This window comes from Cebus imitator, unplaced genomic scaffold (genome assembly GCF_001604975.1).
Source record: "Cebus imitator isolate Cc_AM_T3 unplaced genomic scaffold, Cebus_imitator-1.0 Scaffold63, whole genome shotgun sequence".
NCBI classification, from domain to species: domain Eukaryota; kingdom Metazoa; phylum Chordata; class Mammalia; order Primates; family Cebidae; genus Cebus; species Cebus imitator.
The window spans coordinates 5,728,953-5,750,966 of NW_016107378.1; the positions used below are offsets into that span (position 1 = coordinate 5,728,953).

The following is a 22,014-nucleotide window of genomic DNA, read 5'->3' on the forward strand; positions in this document are numbered from 1 at the left end:
AAAAAAAAAAAAAAGAAAAAAAAAGTAATTGTCCGTGAGTTGTCATCAAAGGTATACATGTGAGGCCAGGCACGGTGGCTCACACCTCTAATTCCAGGACTTTGGGAAGCAGAGGTGGCAGATCTCTTGAGCCTGGGAGTTCAAGACCAGCCTGGACATTTCGGCAAAACCCTGTCTTTACAAAGAATACAAAAAATTAGCCAGGCATTGTGGCACTTGCCTGTGGCCCCAGCTACTCTGGAGACTGAAATGTGAGGCTTGCTTGAGCCCAGGAGTTTAAGGCTGCAGAGAGCTGTGTTTATACCACTGCACTCCAGCCTGGGTAATGCAGTGAGACCCTATTTCAAAAACAAAAATAAAAAGTATGCATGCGAACTGGCCACACCCGCCTCTGAATTAGCGGTGCCTTGCACTTAGCTGAATTAATGTCTCTGGCATGTCCACTCCCTCCTCACGGTTACTGTCCTCTGTCTCAGCTGGCCCTACATACAGTGACTCACCAACAAGGAATGTCACTGCAAAAATGTAAAGTCTTCTGCAAGATGATTAGACACCGGGACTCTAGTTCCAGTTCTGCCACTAACAGGCTGTATGAACAAGGGAAGTTTTCTTTATTTACATAGACTTGGTAAGGGTTTTTGAAATGTTAGAGAGCTGGGAACCATTTTGATGATTTCAAGAAAGAAAGGAAATTATTTCTGGAAGGAAAATTGCCTGTTGAGTGCCTCCTGAGCAGGTGTCAGAGCCTGGGATAGGCACTGTTGCTGGTGATCCCCCACTTGGACCTCAGAACTTGCTGAGTTAGGTGTGACAATTGCATAACTGGTGATAGCCAACCCAAGGAAGTCACTGCAAAGGGACCTGCTACCTGCTGAATTCACACCATTCATTCACTTAGCAGAGGTTTATTATTATTATTATTATTATTATTATTAGAGATAGAGTTTTGCTCTTGTTGCATAGGCTGGAATGCAATAGCATGATCTTGGCTCACTGCAACCTCCACTTCCTGGGTTCAAGTGATTCTCCTGCGTTAGCCTACCGAGTAGCTGGGATTACAGGCATGTGCCACACACCCGGTTAATTTTGTATTTTTTAGTAGAGACGGGGTTTTTCCACGTTGGTCAGGCTGGTCTTAAGTTCCTGACCTCAGGTGATCTGCCTGCCTCAACCTCCCAAAGTACTGGGATTACAGGCATGAGCCACCATGCCTGGCCAGATTATTTATTATTGAGTGCTTGCCAGGTATCGGTCCCTGCACCAGGAGCTAGGGATAATGAGAGAACTAAGGGATAATGAGAGAACTAAGTCCCAGTCCGTGATGTCATGGTGTTTACAGTCTGTCTAGCCTTGCAGCCCTATGCTGCCTTTAAACCAAGGCCCTATAGAAGTGTACTATTAAGAAAAATTATCGCTCACTCACTGCCACCAGCCTGCGCACCATGTCCTTCTGCTGCTCAGTTGCCCACTTCTCCATGATAGCAATGGAAGAAGAGATCACTGCGCTCATCATTGACAATGGCTCTGGCAGGTGCAAAGCTGGCTTTGCTGGGGACGATGTTCCCTTCCATCGTTGGGCGCCCCAGGCACCAGGTCACGATGGTGAGCATGGATGGGTCAGAATGACTCCTACATGGGTGATGAGGCCCAGAGCAAGTGCAGCATCCTGACCCTGAAGTATTCCATTGAGCAGGGCATGGTCATCAACTGTGACAACATGGAGAAGATCTGGCACCACACCTTCTACAACGAGCTGTGTGTGGCTCCGAGGAGCATCCGGTGCTGCTGACTGAAGCCCCCCTGAACCCCAAGACCAGCAGAGAAAAGATGACTTATATCATGTTTGAGAACTTCAACACCCCGGCCATGTGTGTGGCCATCCACACCTTGCTGTCCCTCTAGTCCTCTGATTGCACCAGTGGTGTTGTCACGGACTCTGGAGACAGGGTCGCCCACACGGTGCCCATCTGCCCTGACCAACTACCTCATGAAGATCCTCACCGAGTATGGCTACAGCTTCACCCCCACAGCTGAGTGGGAGATTGTGGGCGACATCAAGGAGAAGCTGTGCTATATTACCCTGGACTTTGTGCAGGAGGTGGCCACCACCGCATCCTCTTTGTCCCCAGAGAAGAGCTATGTGCCGCCCGACAGCAGGTCATCATCATCAGCAATGAGTGGGTCTGGTGTCCAGAGGCAATGTTCCAGCCTTCTTTCCTGGCCACCAAATTGTGCAGAACCCACAAAACCACCTTCAGCTCTATTGTGAAGTGTGATGTGGATTTACAAATACCTGTAGTCCAAGACGGTGCTGTCCTGCGGCACCAGCGTGTACCCAGATATCACGGACAGGATGTAGATCACTGCCCTGGCGCCCAGCATCATGAAGATCAGGATCATCACACTCCCTGAGCACATGTAAACGGTGTGGATTGGCGGCTTCAACCCGGCCTCATTGTCTACCTTCCAGAAGATGTGGATTAGCAGGCAGGTGTACAAGGAGTCGAGCCCCTCCACCATCCACTGCAAATGCTTCTAAATTGACTGCAAGCAGATGTCTAGCATTTACTGCATGGGTTAATTCAGAAGAATAAATTTCCCCCTGGCAAATGCATATACCCCATGCTAGCCTCATGAAACTTGAATAAACCTTCAAAAAGAAATTCGTCCTTGAAGCTTGTATCTGATACCAACACTGGACTGTAGAACTTATTGATGATTTTGACCTTATATGCAAGTTAACTGTTCCCCTGGTACTTGTTTAATACCCTGTACATATCTTTGATTTCAACCCTTAGTACATGTGGCTTGGTCACTTCGTGGCTGAGGTAAGAAGGTGCTTGTGGAAGACAAGTCCATGGCTTGGTGGGTCTGCGTGGCCAGCAGTCTCTGATCTGTGCAGGGACTTCATGTGTCAGGGCTGAGTGTGCTGGGATTTCTCTAGAGGCTGCAAGGGCTCCTGAAGCAGTGTTTCTGTCCTGCTGATCTGTCAGGGTTGGCAAGTCCAAGCCCTAGGACCCAGTTTCCTTTCTTAGCTGATGTTTTCCTACCACAGCACCATGGCTGTCACTTGCCTTGAGTTGGAGGCAGTTTGCATTTACACCAGTAAATGTATTCATCCTTTTAATTTATGTCAGGTTTTTTCGTATGCAATTCTCAATTCCTTCAGAGATGACAACAAAGTTTGGTTTCCTACTGTTCTGTGAGAACATTAGGCCCCAACAACACATCAGTAGGTAAGGAAAAATAAAAGTGCTGCTGAAAAAAAAGAAAGAAAGAAAGAAAGAAAAGTTATCCAAAACTTGGAAATAAGGAAAAAGTATAGCTGGACATTCTTTTCCTTTTTTTTTTTTTAAGATGGAGTCTCACCCTGCTGCCCAGACTGCAGTGCAGTGGTGTGATCTTGGCTTATTGCCATCTCCATCTCCTGGGCTCCCACGTCAGCCTCCTGAGTAGCTAGGACTATAGGTGCCCACCACCATGCCTGGCTAATTTTTGTATCTTTTTTTTGTAGAGATGGGGTTTCATGTGTTGCCTTGGCTGGTCTTTAACTCCTGATTTCAAGTGATCTGCATGCCTCAGCCTCCCAAAGTGCTGAGATTACAGGCATGAGCCACTGCACCCAGCCTGCATATGTTTTCAATATCATATTGTCCCAATGTCTAACAGACCCATGAACTGATTATTTCTCTAAGGCAGTACTGTGAAGCAGAATTTTTCAAAGAAAGGAAAATGTTCTCTGCCTCCCTTGACCAGTAGAGTAACTCCTAGCCCAACATGGCTATTTTGCTGTTGTTGTTTTATTTTTCTATTTTCATTTTCTTGTAAAAATGGGGTTTCTCACTCTGTTGCCCAAGCTGGTCTTAAACTTTTGCCCTCATGAAATCCTCCTGACCTGACCGCCGAAAGTGCTGGGATTATAGGTATGAGCCACTGTGCTTGGCCCACAATTGGCTATTGAATTCTTGAAATAAGGTTACTGTGAGGAACTAATCTTCAATTTTAGTTAATTAAAAACTTTTTTTTGTTACCTGCCCAATTTTCCAACAAGCCAGATGTCCATAGAACTGAAGCTTTGAGAAATGTACATTTATTCTGTGGGATGCCCCTACTGCCTGTTGACCAATTCCTCTTCCGTGCTCCTCCTGTTATCTTCCCCTGATGTGTAAACACCTAACTTTAGTCAGGGAGGAGGAATGGATTTGAGGTTTATTTCCCGTCTCTCCCACTGACGTCACCTGAAGAAAGCCTTCTTCCCTGCAATACTTGTTGTCTCAGTGATTGGCTTTCTGCACGTCGAGCAACAGGACCTAGGCTGAACCCCTGGTGTTCATTAACATTATGACATTAAAAAGTAAATAAGTAAAAATAAAATAAAAAATAAAAATAAATAGCTACACATGACTTTTGGTGATGGATTTGTAAAGTGCAACTCTAAAGCAGTGATCTGACCTGGGAACAATTTTGCCTCCTGGTGGGACATTTGAAAATGTCTGGAGACATTTTGGTTGTCACAACTGTGGGGGTGCTACTGGCATCTAATAGGTAGAGGTGGGCACCACTGACAGTGTAGGCTGGATAATTCTCTGTTGTGGAGGTTGCCAGTCTGGGCTGGATAATTCTTTGTTATGGAGGCTGTTCCATGCATTGTATGATGTTTAACAGCACCCCTGGCCTCTACCCACCGGATGTCACTAACACTCCCCAACAGTGACCACCAAACATGTCTTTGGCCATTGCCAAATGTCCTTGAAGGCAAAATTACCTTTGGTTGAGAATCATTGCTCTAGAGAAATATATGCTTTTGTTTGACTGACTATTAGGGGCCTAGGCTCTATGAAATTAGATGTGAATTTGTGTATTAATAAATTGCAAATGACTTTGATTTTGTCCAGTTGAGATGCAAATTATTTCTGTCCAGCAGAAAAAGATAACCCCAAGGATAGAATCTCGTTGCCTGTAGAATATTAACCAGTTTCATATCTAACCTAGAGATCCCATCTAAATGCATTTTTCCTCACTGACTGTATAAGTTTCTGTTTCTCTGTTGAACCAGTTTTACCATCCTCCTGGTTCCTTCATTAAAGAACACATATATGCTCACCCTGTGTGTATATGAAGGTCAAAATTTTAACTTGAAAACCATCCTTTGATACTGTTTATTCATAGAGAAAGAAAGGTGTTCACTAGGCACTATGAAGTCAAAAGGCAGGTTACAAAGTAGCATAAATAGCATTATCACACTTTGGAAAAATGCACAACACAGAGAAAAACTCACGAAACTTTCACATTTGTAAAAATGGAACAAAAAAAAAAACAAAGTGTATATACCAAAAAGTCTCCTGTGTTTGCCTCTAGGCAAAATTAAAGGAGATATATAATATATATATAATATAATTTATATATTACATAATGCGTATTATATATATGTATATATTTTTTTCAGATGCAGTTTTATTCTTGTTGCCCAGGCCGAAGTGCAATGGCATGATCTCAGCTCATTGCAACCTCCACCTTCTGGGTTCAAGCAATTCTCCTGCCTCAGCCTCCTGAGTAGCTGTGATTACAGGAGCCTACCACCATGCCCAGCTGATTTTTTTGTATTTTCAGTAGAGATGGGTTTTCACCACGTTGGCCAGGCTTGTCTTGAACTCCTGACCTCAGGTGATCCACCCACCTTGACCTCCCAAAGTGCTGGGATTACAGGCATGAGCCACAGTGTCCGGCCAGATATTTTTTAAAAAGCCTTATTATTGCCCTGTTTGTATTTTCTGGGTTTTCTAAAATGAGCAGGTAGTATTTGCATAATTTTTTAACAGGGAAATATTTTTTAAAAGAAATACAATGTAATTCTTGCCTCCTCCACACAGTCCCCATCCTTTTCTATTTCCCACATGTCCACCTATGACCCGCCAGTGGCTTTGGCTCTCAGAAGACTCATTTGGTATCTGGACACTAGGTTAGTTGTAGCATAAGTGTTTCATGTAGTACAAAGATCTTACATTTGTAGAACTTTTTCTTTTTTTAAGACATAGGGTAGCCGGGCCCAGTGGATCACGCCTTTAATCCCAGCACTTTGGGAGGCCAAGGCAGGCGGATCACGAGGTCAGGAGATCGAGAAGATCCTGGCTAACACAGTGAAACCCCAACTTTACTTAAAAAAAAAAAATTAGCTGGGTGTGGTGGCATGCGCCTGTAGTCCCAGCTATTCAGGAGGCTGAGGCAGGAGAATCGCTTGAACTCAGGAGGCGGAGGTTGGACTGAGCCGAGATTGAGCCGTTGTACTCCAGCCTGGATGACAAAGTGAAACTCCGTCTCAAAAAAAAAAAAAAAGAAACACAGGGTATCACTCTTTCACCCAGGCTGGAGTACAGTGCTGTGATCATAGCTTATTACAGCCTTGATCTCCTCGGATCAAGTAATCCCTTTGCTGTATAGGCCCACACCGCCATGCTAGGGCAATTTTTTTTTTTTTTTTTTTTTGAGACAGGGTCTCACTCTGTTGACTAGGTTGGGGTGCAGTGGTGCAAACATGGCTCACTGCAGCCTCAACTTCCTGGATTCAGGTGATCCTCCTGCTTCAGCCTCCCATGTAGCTAGGACCACATACAGGTGTGCACCATCATGCTTGGCTAAGGTTTTGATTTTTTTGTAGAGACAGGGTCTCGCTTTATTGCCCAGGCTGGTCTTGAACTCCTGGCCTGAAGCAATCCAAATCGATACATAATAATTGTACACATTTATGGGGTAGTTGTGATACTTTGATACATAAAATACATACGATGTAATCATCAAATCGGGGTAATTAGCATATCCATCACCTCAAACATTCACCATTTCTTTGTGTTGGGAACATTTAAAATCTTCTCTTCTAGCTTTTTAAAAATATTTGTTTTGTTTTAAATTTTCTTTTTATATTGACAAGCAATAATTATGTATATTCATGGGGTGCATAGTGATGTTTCAATATATATAATGTGCAGTGCTCAGATCATGATAATTAGCACGTTCATCTCAAACATTTATTATTTCATTGTGTTGGGAACGTTCAATATTCTCCTTCTAGATATTGAAATATACCATAAATTGTTGTTAATTACAGTTACCCTACTGTGATACTGGACACTAGAACTTATTCTATCTGACTGTGTTTGCACTCATTAACCAAGCACTTTCTACTATTTCCTTCCAGCCCCTGATGACCATCATTCTACTCTCTATTTCTGTGAGAGCAACTTTTTTAGCTTCCATATGTGAATGAGAACATGCGATATTTGTCTTTCTGTGCCTAGCTTATCTCACTTAAAATAATGGCCTCCAATTCCATCCATGTTGCTGTGATAGGATTTTATACTTTTTTTGTGGCTGAATAGTATTCCCTTGTGTATATATACCACATTTTCTTTATCTACTCATTGATTGATGAATACTTAGGTTGATTCTATAACTTGGCTATTGTGAATAGTGCTGCAATAAACATGGCGGAGGGGGCAGGTATATCTTTGATATACTGATTTCCTTTTCTTTGAATAACTACCCAGTGGTGGAATTGCTGGATTGTAGTGTAGTTCTATTTTCAGTTTTTTGTGGAAACTTCATGCTGTTTTTCGTAATGGCTGTACTAATTTTCATTCCCACCAACAGTATATAAGAGTTCCATTTTCTCCACATTCTTGCCAGCATTTGTCATTTTTTTAATCTTTTTGATAATAGCCATTCTAGCTGGAGTGAGATGACAGCTCATTGTGGTTCTGATTTACATTCCCCTGATGATTGGTGATGTTAAGCGTTTTTTCATACACCTGTTGGCTATTTGTGTGTCTTCTTTTGAGATGTGCCTATTTATGTGTTCTTTGCCTGCCCACTTTTTTTTTTTTTTTTTTTTTCCCCTGGAGACAGAGTCTCCCTCTGGTGCCCAGGCTGGAGTGCAGTGGTGCGATCTCGCTGCAACTTCTGTCTCTGGGGTTCAAGCGATTGATTCTCCTGCCTCAGCCTCCAGAGTAGCTAGGACTACAGGCACATGACACCATGCCCAGCTAATTTTTTTGGTAGTTTTAGTAGAGATGGGGTTTCACTAAAAAGTGGGCCTGCTGAGCGCGGTGGCTCATGCCTGTAATCTCAGCACTTTGGGAGGCCGAGGCGGGTGGATTACCTGAGGTCAGCAGTTCAAGACCAGTCTGACCGACATGGTGAAACCCCATCTCAAAAAAAAAAATTACAAAAAATAAGTAGGCCTTTGCCCACTTTTTAATGGGATTGTTTTTTTATGTTGAGTTGCTTGAGTTTTTTATTTATTCTGGATATTAGTCCCTTGTTGGATGAATGGTTTGCAAATAATTTCTCACATTCTGCAGGTTGCCCTTCACTCTGTTGACTGTTTCCTTTTCTTTTAGTTTAATATAGTCTCTTTTGTTTTTGTTTTTGCTGCCTGTGCTTTTGAAGTCTTAAGCATAAAATCTTTGCCTAGACCAATGTCCTGGAGCATTTGCACTGTGCTTTCCTCTAGTAGTTTTATAGTTTCAGGTCTTACATTTAAGTCTTTAATTCACTTTTAGTTGATTTTGGTATGTGATGAGAGAGGAGTCTAGATTCATTTTTCTGCATATGGATATCCAGGTTTCCCAGCACCGTTTTTTGAGTGTCCTTTCACCAACGTATGTTCTTGTCTCTTTGTCAAAAATCAGTTGGCCATTTGCGGCAGATTTCACGCAGAAAAAAAAATCAGTTGGCTATATATATGTGGATATCTGAATTCTCTATTCTGTTCAGTTGGTCTATGTGCCTGTTTTCATACCAATATCATGCTGTTTTGGTTATTATGGCCTCATAGAATCTTTTGAATTCAGGTAGATGCCTCCAAATTTTGTTCTTTGTGTTTGCTTTGGCTGTTTGCATTCTCATCTGGCTTTAACTAAGCCAAGGCAAGCCTTGATTTCTCTAAAGGGTACTCTATTTTTGTACTTGCTTTATTGATTTTAACTGATCAATGGGCTGATATCACTTCAGTTTTTAAATAAGTAACTATTAACAGTGATTACGTATTTTTTTTTTTTTTTTGCATTACCTTCCATGCTACATCAAAGTCAGGATTTATCAAATTTTCAAGTAACAATGGAAGTAAGATTTTATTTTTTATTTTTATTTATTTATTTTGTTTGTTTGTTTGTTTTGCGATAGAGTTTCACTCTTGTTGCCTAGGCTGGAGTGCAATGGTGTGATCTCAGCTCACTGCAACCTCCACCTCAGGTTCAAGCGATTCTCTGGCTAAGTTTTATATTTTTGGTAGAGACGGGGTGTTGCCATGTTGCCCAGGCTGGTCTCAAACTCCTGAGCTCAAGTGATCCTCCCACCTTGGCCTCTTAAAATGCTGGGATTATAGGTGTGAACCACCACACCCATCCTGGAAATAAGGAATTTTAAAAATTATAAAAGTAACTGATGGAATAACTGGGCATGGTTTTAACCTCGTCTCTACTAAAAATACAAAAAAAAATTAGATGGGTGTGATTGTGAGCGCCTGTAATTCTAGCTACTCAGGAGGGTGAGGTGGGAGAATCACTTGATCCCGGGAGGCAGAGTTTGCAGTGAGCCAAGATCATGCCACTGCACTCCAGCTTGGGCGACAGAGTGAGACTCTGTCTCAAAAACAAAAAGTAACAGATGGCTTGTTTTATGTATCTCAAATAAATAAATAGAAAGATTACAATTGATTACTTAGAGAATCTGTATCAAATGTGATAAAACATGCAAAGTTAGGTAAACTCTAAAGAATCACGTCTGTTGATGCCACATTATACTTGCAAAAGGAATAGATAACCTCTCTATAAAACATTCAGACTTACAAGTTCATTTCACTTATTTAACCAATGGCAAAAGGGACAAAACATAAACCAACTGCTGATATAGCTTTTCTTTTCTCTCTCTCTCTCTCTCTCTCTCTCTATCTCTATCTCTATCTCTATCTCTCTTTCTTTCTTTTTTTTTGATGGATTTCACTCTTGTTGCCCAGGCTGGAGTGTGGCGAGATCTCAGCTCACCGCAACCTCTACCTCCCGGGTTCAGGTGATTCTCCTGCCTCAGCCTCCCAAGTAGGTGGGATTACAGGCATGCGCCACAACGCCCAGCTAACTTTGTATTTTTAGTAGAGATGGGGATTCTCCATGTTGGTCAAGCTGGTCTTAAACTCCCGACCTCAGGTGATCCGCCCGCCTTGACCTCCCGAACTACTGGGATTACAGGCGTGAGCCACCACGCCCGGCTGATATAGCCTTTCAATTATTTATTTCAAGTATTTACTAAGAGATTAAACTTTTTTTTCAAATAGAGAACTAATATTTAAAAAGAGTTTTGGCCGTGCAGTGGCTCACGCCTGTAATCCCAGCACTCTGGGAGGCCAAGGCGGAAGGATCATTTGAAGCCAAGAGTTTGAGACCAGCCTGGGTAATATGGCAAGACCCTGTCTCTATGCAAAAAAAAAGAAAAAAAGAAAAAAAAAAACGGACAGTGTGGTAGTGCACACTTGTAGTCCCAGGTCCTCAGGAGGCTAAAGCAGGAGGATCACTTGAACCCAGGATTTCTTTTTTTTCTCGCTCGCTCTCATTATTATTATGCTTAAGTTCTGGGGTACATGTGCAGAGCGTGCAGGTTTGTTACATATGCATACACGTGCCATGGTGGTTTGCTGCATCCGTGACCCCGTCATCTACATTAGGTATTTCTCCTAATGCTATCCCTCCCCTATCTCCCACCCCCTCCCGTCCCTCCCCTAGTACCCCACCCCCCAACAGGCCCCTGTGTGTGATGTTCCCCTCCCTGTGTCCATGTGTTGAACCCAGGATTTTAAGGCTGCAGAGAGCTATGATTGTGCCACTTCACTTCAACCTGGGCAACAGAGATTCCATCTCTAAAAAAGTAAAATAAAAATAAAAATACAAAAGTAAAAGTTTTTTTTTAATTTTATTTATTTTTTATTTATTTTTGTTTTTTCTTTTTTTTTCTTTTTTTTAATTATTTATTATTTGTTAGTTGGTTTTTTTTTTTTGAGAAAGCCAATTGCTTGAGCCAGATCAATTTTGTGTTGTAGAATATTTACATCTTCACCCTTGAAATCTATTGCCTGCTTTGTTGGCTGTTTAGCCAAGATGAACACTGTAAAAAAAAGCAAAACAAACAACAACAACAACAACAAAAACACCCAGGCTGCAACAACAACAAGCCACATATACTTGGTAGAATTTTTTTTTTTTTTTTTGAGGCAGAGTCTCGCTCTGTCGCCCAGGCTGGGAGTGCAGTGGTACGATCTTAGCTCACTGCAACCTTTGTCTCCTGGGCTCAAGAGATTCTCCGGCCTCAAACTCTCCAGTAGCTGGAACTAGAGGTGCATGCCTCCATGCCTGGCTAATGACATCCATGTTTAACATTACCTGACCAATCTCTAGGGAATATGGAATCAAAGGCATGGAAAGGCACAGAATCCATATTTGGTTTGGGGATAAAGGGGATAATCTTTGTTTCATCTACAATCCAGTCCTAACTGGTTTGAAGATAAAGGGATAATCTTTGTTCCAACATAAGATAATGTTGGAACATTTAGTTTCATCTATAAGCTAGTACTAACTATACCAAATAGTCTCAACCAACTCCCGAGTGGTTCTTCCCCTTTAAGAATTACGTAGTATACAGCGATTAGACACTGAAGAAAATAAAGAAAAACAATTGAAAATACACGAAGAAATAGAAACATGAAATTTTCAGCAGAGATGGGGTTTCACCATGTTGCCCAGGCTGATCTTGAACTCCTGACCTCAAGTGATCCGCCCATTTCGGCCTCTCAAAGTGCTGGGATTACAGGTCCAGCCCATTACTTTGTTTAAACTAAGTCATAGGTCCAGGTGTACTCCACTGCACTCCAGCCTGGATGACAGAACAAGAAACTGTCTCAAAACCCCACCCCCCAAAAAACTAATTCATACTAACTTACCAAGACAATAATAAACAAACCAACATTTTAAACAATTATCACTAATTATCATTGCTTTTGCTAGTGTTTCTCTGACAACAATATGCAAAAATGTCACTACAGGACTATCCACCTGTCTCCATTTCTTGGAGTCTTGGATCGGAAAAAGGCTGGTCCATTAATCTTCACTGCAGATGTTTCTGCAAATGGCAAGTACGTGTGGCTGCCAGTGACATTGGGTAATCGAGATTAGTCTGGCAGGCTACGGATCCGGGACCTGAATTCTTTGCACACCAGGGAAACTCTGGCTCACTTGCACTTGTATTCTTCCAATTTGTGCTTTCTCTGCAAGGGCTTCCATTGGACAATGAAGAAAATCTGCTAACATTCGAGTGAGTTGCTTCCTCTCATCTATATTTCTGCTGCCATTCTGCCATTGTAATCTGCTGGCAACATACACGTATCCACCATTTTAGAAAGCCTTTCTCCAGATTCTTTATCTGCTTGTTTATCTAGTAGGGATACTTCTTGGACTACGCAGGCAAAAAAGTCATCCTCTAGTGAACTGCTGCATCACTCAAGGCTGCATTTTCTAGATTTTGCAACGTTCTAAAAAGATTTAGAGTCTGTGGTGGTGGCTCACTGCTCACTTGCAGATGTCAGAGAAGAACAGTTTTTATTTTCATTCATCTTTATCTGTTTATAAATTTACTTCCTAGGCTTCTAATCGCCACACAGAGCTTGTCTAAGTTGTTCTAATACATTATTTCATTGTTTCTTGTTTGTTTACTTGTTTGTGGTTTTTTTGAGACAGGGTCCTGCTCTGTTGCCCAGGCTGGAGTGCAGTGGCACGATCCTGGCTCAATAAAGCCTCAACCTCCTGGGGCCAAGCGATCCTCCTACCTCAGCCTCCCAAGTAGCTGGGACCACAGGAGCATACCACCATGCCCAGCTGATTTTTTTTTTTTTTTTTTTTTTTTAAACAGAGTTTTGTTTTTTTTTTTTTTTTTTTTTTTTGAGACAGAGTCTAGCTATGTTGCCTAGGCTGGTCTCAAACTTCTGAGCTCAAGTGATGATCCTCCCGCTTTAGCCTCCCAAAGTGCTGAGATTACAGGCATGAACCTGGCCTCTACATGCATCATTTGCATAAACAGACCTTTCTTTCCAAATAGTCAACGCTTTTCCAAAGTGCTTCTTACAACTCTCATCAGTTTCACTTGAAACATGCTTAAAAGCTTCCGCTATAACCGGTGCAAATCTTGTGTAAGCTCCAGCCCCCTCCTCTCGTTTTGTATTTAGTAGAGGCACGGTTTCACCATATTGCCCAGCGTGGTCTCAGTGGCAAGGTGAGAAAAGTAAGCCTCCTGTTTGGCTTTGCTCTCTGCAGCTCCAGCTACCACGCAGTGACTACAGGCCCTGGGTGCTTGCTCTGGTGAAATAGAGCCACAGGGGCCAGGTCTGCATGCTCTGCTGTGAGTTGCTCAAGGCCTACAGCTCCTTCTCCAATGCTGCCTCAGAGAAGGGACATCACTCCCACCCCACACTCACGCTGTCCCACTAGGGTGACAGGAGGAGAGTTTCCCTCCCTCTCCCTTACCCCCTTCCTCTCTTCCCTTCTTCCCTTCCTTCTCGGAGTTTCACTCTTGTTGCCCAGGCTGGAGTGCAGTGGCAATCTTGGCCCACTGCAACTTCCACCTCCCAGATTCGAGCGATTCTCTTGCCTCAGCCTCTCAAGTAGCTGGGACTACAGGCATGCGCCACTATACCTGGCTAATTTTTGCATTTTTAGTAGAGACACGGTTTCACCATATTGGCCAGGCTGGTCTCCAATTTTGACCTCAGGCGATCCACCTGCCTCAGCCTCCCAAAGTGCTGGGGTTACTGGCATGAGCCACCACGCCCGGCTCTACCCTACCGAAGGAGTTTCGTTGCTCTCTGAAGCCTCGCCCCATTGCCCCACCCTCCTACGCCCTACCACCACTCTGCTTGGTAGGATTTAATCTTATTAAATACCCTAAATCCCATCTAACTCATTCAAACTTTGGAAAGTGACACACCTTAAGTGGTTGTGATCACAACAGGCATTAACTTCTTTTGCTCCAGTGTGCTAAGAAACATTTGAAGGATATCCTTTTTCTGTTTGTGTTTTGTTTTTGAGACAAGGTCTCACTGCCGCCCAGGCTGGAGAGCAGTACACCTGCATACTCATGGCACCCTCAAACTCCTGCACCCAAGTAATCCTCCCATCTCAGCCTCTTGAGTAGCTGGGACTACAGGCGCACACCACCATGCCTAGCTAATGTTTTTAAAATTTTTTGTAGAGATGCGGTCTCTCTGTGTTGCCCAGGGTGGTCTCAAACTCCTGGCCTCAACTGACTTCCCGCCTCAGCTTCCCAAAGGGCTAAGATTACAGGCATGAGCCACTGCAACTGGCCAAGGACATTCCTTTTACCTAAAAGTCAACAAAACGGCTGGGCGTGGTGGCTTGCACCTGCAATTCTAGCACTTTAGGAGACTGAGGTAGGCGGAATGTTTAAGCTTAGGAGTTCAAGACCAGCCTGGGCAACATAGTGAGACCCTGTCTCTATTGAAACAAAATTAAAAAAAAATTAAATATGAAAGAGGTCAACAAAACCAGTTGTTTAATATCTTTGTAAATGAACAATTGTCAGTCTTTCTCGTTTGAGCCATTTTAGTGGGTTTACAGCTACCAGAGCCTTAAACACTGATGGTAGGAACATGATATGCTGCAGTCGCTCGACAAAACAGTTTGGTGATTTTTTTTTAAGTAAATTTTCTTTTTTTCTGAGACTGAATCTCACTCTATAGCCCAACCTGAAGTGTAGTGGTGTGATCTCGGCTCACTGCAACCTCTGGCTCCTGGGCTCAAGTGATTCTCTTGCCTCAGCCTCCAGAGTAGCTGGGATTAGAAGTGCCCACCACCATGCCCAGCTAATTTTTGTATTTTTGGTAGAGATGGGGTTTCACCATGTTGGCCAGGCTGGTCTGGAACTCCTAACTTCAGGTGAGCTTCTGCCTTGGGATCCCAAAGTGCTGATATTACAGGCATGAGCCATTGTGCCCGGCCAGTTTGGCTATTTTTAATAAAGCTGCATACATAGGCAGCTCATGATCCAGCAATTCCACTCCACGGTATTCCCAAGGAAAGTGAATGAATCTATGCAGATTTGTACATGATTAGTCATAGAACCTTTATGAATCATAGTCCCAAACTGAAAACAACCCAAATGCCCATCAACTCGTAAATGGATAAACAAAGAAAGGAACAAATTGCCAACATGTGTGTTAACATAGACAAAATCTCAAAAGCATGTTGGCCAAAAAAAAAAAAAAAAAAAAATCAAAAGCATGTTAAACAAAAGAAGCCAGAGGCAGGATTATTGCACTGCATGATTACACTACAGTGTCATTTGCATGAAACTCTCGAAAAGACAAATCTACAGTGATAGAAGCAGGACAGTAGTTCCTGGAGCCAGGAGCTGGCGATGGCACCTGGCAAAGGAAACTTTTGAGAGGATAACAATATTCTGCTTCTTGCTCTTGGTTACACAGGTGCCACATTTACTAAAATTCACACTGTACAGCTTAAATGGATGTATTTTATTATATGTAAATTAAACCAAATAAAGTTGATTTTTTTTCTTTTTTTTCTTTTTCACTATCTCCAGTAATGGCTATAAGCAATAAAAAGCCCACAGAACCTGTCTCTGTTTTGATCAGTTCCCCAGATTCATTTTTTTTGTTTTTTATTTCTTTTTTCTTTTTTTTTCTTTTTTTGAGTTTCACTCTCATCACCCAGGCTGGAGTGCAAAGGCGTGATCACAGCTCACTGTAGCCTCTGCCTTCCAGGTTCAAGCAATTCTCTTGCCTCAGACTCCAAGTAGCTGAGATTGCAGGTACCTGCCACCATGCCCTGCTAATTTTTGTATTTTTAGGAGAGGCAGGGTTTTACCGTGTTGGCCATGTTGGTCTCGAACTCCTGACCTCAGGTGATCTGCCCACTTTACCCTTCCAAAGTGCTGGGATTATAGGCGTGAGGCACTGTGCCTGGCCCCCAGATTCATTGTTAATTTTAATGGGTTGCACTCCCTATTTGGCGAGTGAGCTTCCTGCTATCACTATTTATTTATTTTTATTTTTTGAGAGCAGGTTTCACTCTGTTGTTCATGCTCACTGCACCTTCCTGGAGTCAAGCAATCCTCCCACCTCAGCCTCCTTGGTAGCTGGGACTATAGACATGCTCCACCACATTTGGCTAATTTTTTTGTATTTTTTAAAAAGATGGGGTCTCACCATATTGCCCAGGCTGATCTGGAACTCCTGGGCTCAAGCAATTCTCCCCCCTTGGCCTCCCAGAATGCTGGGATAACAGGTGTGAGCCACTGTGCCTGGCCAGCCGCTATTTATTGATCCCTCAATATGCGTCAAATGTTGCTCTAAGAGCTTTGCATATATTAAGCTGCTAAATCTACCAGCAATCCCATGCAATGTCAATAGCCCCATGTTAGAGATGGGAGAGGCAAAGGGAGGGCAAGCTCCTTGCCTAAGAGCACAGCACAAGATTTTTAAGTGACAAACAGAATTTAATCTACATGGTCAGGCGCCAGAGTTTGGTTTGTAATAACTGCAATACACTGTCTCCTACTGAATTTGCTGATAGATACCTAAGAGCTAGTAAATTGAGGAAATCAAAGTTTTAATTAATAGATAACACCAGGTAAAAGGAGGAACACAGTAAATGATTAAAAATGATGCAGGGAAGGGTTCCCAAATTGGGCAATATGCTTTCTGTACCTGTTTCTCCATGTGTAAAATAAACTACTCCATCTAGCAAACTCATACGTAGCCACCTCACTGAAAAAAAAGTATTTCACGTGCATACAGAACTTAAAAAGTTAAGGACCAGGTGTGTTGCCTCATGCTTCTAATCCCAGGATGTGGGGGGTAGAGGCGGGAGGATTGTTTGAGTCCAGGAGTTTAAGACCAGCCTGGGCAATACAGCCAGACTTGGGAAAGAAAGAAAGGAAGAGAGAAAGGGAGAAAGAGAGAGAGAAAGAGAAAGAGAGATGATAATTGTAGCAAGCAGAATTTAAAATCAACTTCTAGCAAGGATATTTCTCTTTTAATTTATGTAATGAACTTACAATGGACTTGGTTATTTTAGTTTCTCTACTGTTATTTAAATTACAAATCTGAGGCCGAAGTGGGATGATTGCTTGAGCTCAGGAGTTCGAGACCATCCTAGGCAACATAGCGAGACTCTGTCTCTACAAAAAATTTTAAAGTTATCCAGGAATGGTGAGAGCCTGTAACTCCAGCACTTTGGGAGGCTAAGATGGGAGGATTGCTTGAGCCCAGGAGTTGGAGGCTGCAGTGAGCCATGATTGTGCCACTGCACACCAGCCTGGGTGACAGAGCGAGACCCCAACTTAAAAAAAAAAAAGAAAATTTATGTTTTAGTGTATTTATGTATTTATGTACAAACTCAATTTCAACACCAAAGTCAAGTTTCATCCATTCGTTCAACCAACAGCAATTGAGCATCTTCCATAGATGCCAGGCACTCTTGGGTACTCCAGATACACATATACCAAGGATTCAGAATAGCGACTCAAAAGTTAGTGATTTAACAAAGAAGCTGGAGAGTTATCTTTTACATACATTATTTCATTTCATCCTTCTAGCTATTCTGCAAGATAGCTATCTAACAGGCCTAAATGCAATTAAGGTTCAGAAAGAATAAGTCACTTGCCCCAGTGGCTAATGGAGGAAGTGGGACTGTAATCCACATTGATCTGCCAAGCCTGGGCCCCTTCACTGCTTATGGCCCTGAGCTCTGTCGCCTGCCAGATAGCATGAGGCTTGACTGGAAGCACCCTCATCTGTTAAGATCAATTCTCCACTGTGTACTCGTGGAACACAATTGCTGTGTACTATGCTAGCAATCAGGCAAGCAAGAGAAGCTGACTTTGATTAAACCAAAAACCAATTACTTAAAGGATATTGGGGACTTCAGGATTTTGGAGAGGTCTAGAGAGACTGGTTCAAGGCTAAAGTACCAGAAGAAAAAAATGCCCAAGCCCACCTTACAGAACTGGTTGGATGAAGAAACGGATGCCACCACTCCTGAGCGCCACTGAGTGCCCTGCCACGGAAACACAGCTTTACCACCTCCCTACATGCCTGGGTCCCAAATGCAGAGGAGCCCAAAGTTTTCTGGGTCATCCTGAGACAGGATGGACTGACATAGCCAGCATGCTTCAAACTTAGCACAGGTGCTCAGAGGGAGGTGGGCAGGGCTACCACTCCGTGATTCTCTCTGTGGGATGTTCAATATGTTTGCATGCCTCTTCTCCAATTAAAAAAGAGGAACTAGACAGGCAGAAACTCCCACAAACACCCTTCGTCCCCCAAAGAATGTGAACAAATGTTTAGTGAAATGACAGAAAAGCAGGCAGTTTAACAGGTTTCTCTACTGCAGGGCCACTCGTGGCATTCATTCATTCATGGCAGGGTCGTCCAGGCTGTAATGCAGTGGCACAATCATAGCTCACTGCAACCCCGGCCTCCGGAGCTCAAGTGATTGGCCTATCCCGGCTTCCCAAGCAGCTGGGACCACAGGCAAGAGCCACTGTGCCCAGCCAATATGGAGCTTTTAATATAATTTAGAGCATGAGTAATCTCCAAGAGGAAGATGTGATAGTTCCCAAATACTGATGATCATGGAACTTTTATTTCTGTAACAGGCTAAATACAATGGAAAAAGTGGCGCTGGTGGTAGGCTTTATGCTCAATTGCTTTTTCTCCTGTCCTCTACAAAGTCCCATTCACTTGACATTTTTAAAAAATATATTTTTTAATATTAAAAAAATTCCCCACTTGCCAAGGCTGACCTATCATTTTCCCTCTAAGAGGTTTATGGGTAAGCACAGGCACAGATTTAAAAAAAAAAAAAAAAAAAGCCAGGCACAGTGGCTCACACCTGTAATCCTAGCACTTTGGGAGGCCAAAGCAGGCGGATTGCCTGAGCTCAGGAGTTCGAGACCAGCCTGGGCAACACGGTGAAACCCTGTCTCTCATAACAGAAAAGGCACCTGAATCACCTGTTAGGGGAACAGCTGCATTCCTCTTTTGGTTTCTTCTAGAGGCCATTTCAAAAAACAAATAAATAAATAAATAAAATAATAAATAATATTAATAATAAAAAAAAGAAACCCTGTCTCTACTAAAACACAAAAAAATTAGCTGGGCATGATGCCATGTCCCTATATAGTCCCACCAGCTACTTGGGAGGCTGAGGCTGGAGAATCGCTTGAACCTGGGAGGCGGAGGTTGCCATGAGCCAAGATCGCGCCACTGCACTCTAGCCTGGGCAACAGAGTGAGACTCCATCTCCCAAAAAAAAAAAAAAAAAAAGTTGTATTTCTGATTCCACTCCCTGAACTCTAGTTTTGGGACCCACATATCTCACCTGGGCTATAGCAGCCGCTCCCAACTAGCCTTCCAGGTCCTGCCCCTCAGTCATCACAAATGCAAATCCATCAAAGTGTGAAAACACTTTGATGGCCTCCCATTGCCCTCGAGAAATGCCATGTTCTGGTTCCTACTTTCCTTCCTGTTTTCTCTCTTGCCACAGTCCCCCTCCAAAACTTCTCCCCTTACTGGCAACATACAGCAGATGTTTGCTAATCACCTACTTTGGAAAGGCTGGTCTGGCTGAGTCCTCTTCCCATGGGCTCCTGTAGCATCCTACACTTTTACTTTACTTTTCATAGCACTTAAACCACATGATAACTGCTTGACCACTTGACCACTGGTCTGTACTCCCCACCAGATAGCAAGTTCTGAGGTTCTGAGAGGGCAGAAATTCTTTTTTTTTTTTTAAATGAGGTTTCACCATATTGGTCAGGCTGGTCTTGAACTTCTGACCTCAGGTGATCCGTCCGCCTCAGCCTCCCAAAGTGCTGGGATTACAGGTGTGAGCCACTGGAAATTCTTCATTTTTTTTTTTTTTTTTTAAAAAGTCTTGTTCTGTCACGCTGGGTGGAGTGCAGTCACACAAGTCATAGCTCACTGCAGTCTTGACCTCCTAGGCTCAAGCAATCCTCCCACCTTAGCCTCCTGAGTAGCTGGGACTGTGGGCACGTGCCACGCCCAGCTAATTTTCTCACACATCAATACCCAGCAAAACACTTGCCATGTAAAAGATGGTCTATAAAGTAATGAACACACTTTAAAATAGGGTAACAAATATCCTTTTTCTCTCTCAGACTGGCATAGTAGGTATCAGTGGCACACTAAAAACATCAGATTTTAACATGTGTTCCATGATGAAGCAGACAAGAGGCACTTCCTACCTTTGGTGGGGAAAAAAGGGAAAAAAAAGAAATTATACTTACCTTTGGTAAAATCATAGAGAAAATTTAGAGTCTGAAGAATGAGACTCAAATTTCTACCATTTCAACAGGAAGGGAGGGAGAGACACCTCCGTTGCTGAGGGCAGGGCATTTGTCAGTTAGGATTGTTAAATCTTTATAAAATGCCAATCATTTTAAGAGGCTAGTTCTAAAGGAGAAAAGAGCGTCTCCAAAAAGCAGCACTATCAGATGGTCACAGCTTGAATGTTTTCAGTGAGGCTGCTCAGGACAACACCTAACACCATTTTCTGAAGGAGAGGTCAAATATCCTCTTTGCCTTTATCCAGTTTTCAGGAGTTTGCTTGTTCAAAAGATTAGGTGAAATTTCCTCATGGTTATCTCAACTAAGATGTTGACTTTGTGCAAAGTTGTAACAATTAGTTTTTGTGTTTTTTTCCCCCTTGAGGATTTGGTTTAACAAACTTACTGAGCACTGACTCTGCAGCTAGGCACTATTTAAGTGCTTTACATGAATGAACACTTTAGGACTTGAAATAAGCTTGGAAGGTTAGCATTATGCCTGTATACTAAACATTACCTTGCTGTACCATAGAAATTGGCACTATGCCCATTTAATAAATGAGGAAACTAAGGTTGCATAATTTACCTAAAGTTACAAAACTACCAAGTAGCAGATCTGAGATTCAAATCCAGGCAGTTTGGCCTAACAGTCTACATACTTAACCATGATACTATAATGGCTCTTGACTTAATAAATTCACCTCACACACATACATAAAGATCCACTCAATTTGAGTGGAGATTTGGGTTTTGGTGCTGGCTCTTTTTAATAAGTTGTGCGATTTCATGTAAAGACACTTTCCAAATGGGAGGCCATCTACCCCTCCTGTAAAATTAGATGATTGGTTTCAGTCAATGGCCTCCTAACAGTGTGTGAGACGGGATGAGAAATAGAGACGCTGATTAGACACTAATGTCACAAGGATCCTTGGGCCATTCCAAACCAAGACGCTAGGAAAAGAAGTTGTTATGCTAAAAGTTAAGGTGTGAAAACTCTCTGGACAATAACAGCTTGTTTTCTTATGAAGCCCATGAACTCCAAGTAATGTGGCAGCTGGAAGTCCCCTCCAAGTGCATGCAAAGACACTGGTGGGTTTTCCTAGGGAAGGAGTCAAGTCTTTTATTAAACAATCAAAAAAATTCATGACTCCAAAAAAGATGAAGGGCCTATAAAATACTTCTTCAGCTTTATGCTCTTGGAGGAAACTGGCAATCCAACTTTGTAAAGAGCAATGTGACAAAACCTGTATTTTCTGATTAAGAGCCAAGTGTCATGAGACCATGATGAATAAGACATTAAAAGTAATGATAACTGGCTGGGCGCTGTGGCTCACGCCTGTAATCCCAGCTCTTAGGGAGGCAGAGGCGGGAGGACAGCTTGAGCCCAGGAGGTCGAGACCTGCCTGGGCAATATAGCGAGACCCCATTCTTTAAAAAAAAAAAAAAAAGTAATAACCTAATGAACTGGGCACCTACAAGTGCTACTTAAAATTTGCTGTCTTGGACACAGAGCTAAAGCAAAATACTTCATCTGGAACTAGTTTATATCTGATACAGACAATATGTTTTTGTTTTTTTTTTTTTTTTTTTTTTTTT

General features: G+C 42.7%; 2 pseudogenes; one reads left to right on the forward strand and one right to left on the reverse strand.

Moving 5' to 3' along the window:
• Nucleotides 1–1,484: 1,484 nt before the first annotated feature.
• Nucleotides 1,485–2,539, forward strand: LOC108305483 (annotated as a pseudogene).
• A 9,586-nt stretch (nucleotides 2,540–12,125) lies between these two features.
• LOC119471509 lies at nucleotides 12,126–13,477 on the reverse strand (annotated as a pseudogene).
• Nucleotides 13,478–22,014: the final 8,537 nt, after the last annotated feature.